The sequence below is a fragment of the Nicotiana tabacum genome, chromosome 21 (assembly GCF_000715075.1).
Source record: "Nicotiana tabacum cultivar K326 chromosome 21, ASM71507v2, whole genome shotgun sequence".
Classification (NCBI taxonomy): Eukaryota; Viridiplantae; Streptophyta; class Magnoliopsida; order Solanales; family Solanaceae; genus Nicotiana; species Nicotiana tabacum.
Genome location: NC_134100.1, coordinates 47,537,528 through 47,540,313, shown reverse-complemented (window position 1 = coordinate 47,540,313; position 2,786 = coordinate 47,537,528).

Genomic DNA, 2,786 nt, shown 5'->3' with positions numbered 1-2,786 from the left:
TGCCCTGTCTTACCACATGACCAACACTTATCACCATGTTCTTTTTTAGAACGTCTTTTAAATCCTCCTTTCTTAGGAGTTCCTTCCTTTTTCTCTTTAGGCTTATGGCGTCTTTTTATTTTTTCAGAAGATTTCTTATGTTGTTTTGCTCTTTTAGAAGGAGCAGCAATTGTTTTAAAACCGAAGTCTTGACAGAAACTTCCTAATTCTGTTTTGGATTGGAGTCTGTCTTTTTTGATAAGACTTTTAAGTTTTAGGTCTGTACATAAGTCAAGGCCTGTTACATTAATAAAACTGATTAAATCCCCATATGTGAGATTGTCATAAGGGACTTGACCGTTAAATCTATCTTTGATTTTAGTCCTTACCTTTTCGGCAAATAATCTTGGTAAACCACTGATAAATCTTTCTTTCCAGAAAGCACTACCACAGTCTTCTCTAAACATAACCTTTTCTATAAACATATATTTATACCATCTAAAATCTGTTAATTTTGGACAGTTAAGATTGTTAAGAAGTTCTAGACTCCTGTCTTGAAAAAGTTTTGGTTCTCCGATAAAGTGTTTAGCAATATAGTAGATTAATGTTGCAGAAGCATCTTCTCTAGCTTCTTGCTCTGCAACCTGTACTCCTGATTCAGTTTTTATTATAGTAGCTATTGTAGTAGCTCCTAGGATTTGATTTCTATTGAATTCTGTAAGATAATTATTCCACCAATTTTTTAACATTCCAGTGAATCCTGAAATTATTAAAGTTGCGGCATATTTATCCGAAGCTCTTTTCATTTTATAGGTAGTTACTGCAATACCTACTTCATGTAGTTTTTTGTAGATTTGGCTTTCAGCAAACCCATCTATGTTCCATTCTGTGATACCAGTTCCTTCATGACTAGAACTGGTTAAATAGATATCTTCTTCAAATTGTACATCTGGAAAAGATGCCCTTCCATAGTAATTCTTTTTATTAGAATGTCTTGGATCGTTAGTAATTCTGTTGATTTCAGAATCAATGGATTTGATTGTAGAGACTGTTTCTATTTTACTATTTTCTTCAGAGGTTTTTCTGGAGCAATGTATTAGAAACTCGAGTTTTTCCTTTTTACCAGGGAAATCTTCTTTTGTTCTTAAATCAGTATAATCCTTTTCAATAGAACTTAATTTTTTAATTAAATTTTGGAGTTCTATGGATTTATTATTTATGCTAGTACTAGCTTGATTTAAGGTAGTTTCTGGTTTAGATATAACTAATTTTGTTTTAAGTCTTTTTCGATTTGTTCTAGAAGTTTATCTGAAAAATCGAATTTTTCTTCTAATTCTGGAAAATTCTCTTTAGAATATTCAGGAAGTTTTATTAAAGGATGTGTTTTAATTTTAGAAGTTGTTATAGATCTTGTGGGGATTCCTAATTTATTAGTATTCTTTAACTGATTAGAGACAACATGTAATAAATTATTAGTGTAATTATTTTGCACAATAATTTTATTAATATCTTTGTTGGTTGGTCCACTATCAGTATGAATACTTTCTCTTTGAAAAGGGGAAGCTGTGATTACTTCGCTTTGGACTGGTAATAGAATTTCTTCTAAGGTGGACTAATGTCTTCAATTATACCTTTATTTTTGGCATACCATTTATTAACAATCATTTTTAAAGACTCCTTTTGATTTGGAATCTGTCCAGTTATTTCAAACATTTAAAGAATTCAATATCACATTTGATTCTTTTTAGGTCTTTAATCCATTTATCTTTAAAAGATAATTTTTGTTCTAAAGTATAAGTATCTACATACCACTTTCGATTTATAATATTGTTGGGATGTAACCATTGAGTATCTAGACTTTTCCAGTTTATTTTAAAGTCATCGGCTCGGATTACTGTTAATTGATCAACCGTCTCAGTAGTTGGACTTCTTGGAGTAGTAATAAAGGGTCTATTTTGATAAATCACTTTAGGAACAGTTTTATTAAAATCTACTCCTTTAAGTCTTGTATCGATTTCTTCGATAAGTTCTTCATCACTCTTGCTATCCTTAGAAGCAGGTTTAGTAAAGGTCATTCTTCTGCTAGAAGAAGTTTCACTAGTTGAATTTGGACTTATGAATTTTAAGTCTATTGCTCCAGAAGGATGTTGAATGACTTGTTCAATGTATGAACTCTCAGGTTCATAAATTGGTTGGGTAATGGAGTTAAAACTCCATTCGTCTTTCGAAAGAATTTCATCCCATTGAATCATTCTAGGGACGAAGGTATTACTATGTTCTTGGTTTGCTTCCATGAGCATAGTTACTCCTTTATTACTTTCGATCTTAGCTTTTGGGGCTAACGTTGTTTTCATTAGTCTGTAGTAAACACTATACAGTTAAGAGCATTATAGAATTATCTAGAAGACTATTACATGATAGGATAACAGAGATAGTAGACTTACGCCTTAAAGATAGTATACCTCTTTAATATTGATAATTTTGAAAATCCTTTTTTCTAATGAAACGTCATCCTATTTTTCATAAAATAAGAATTTTAAATGAAGGCAGATGGATAGGCCTAAAAAGATTAAGAAAAATTAATAAAAAAATCTTTCGTGCTGAATACAATATTAAAATTTATAAAGAACTTGTTTTTATTGAACCAAGAAAACAAAGTTTAGAAGAAATTTCTGAAGTTTTAAAAACTTTAGTACAAAAATTGTATGTTTATAAAAATAGAAGATTTTATATTCTTCTGAATTTAAAAGCTATTAATACTTGTATTAGTAGAACTATCCTATTATGAATAATTCAGATAAAGTCTT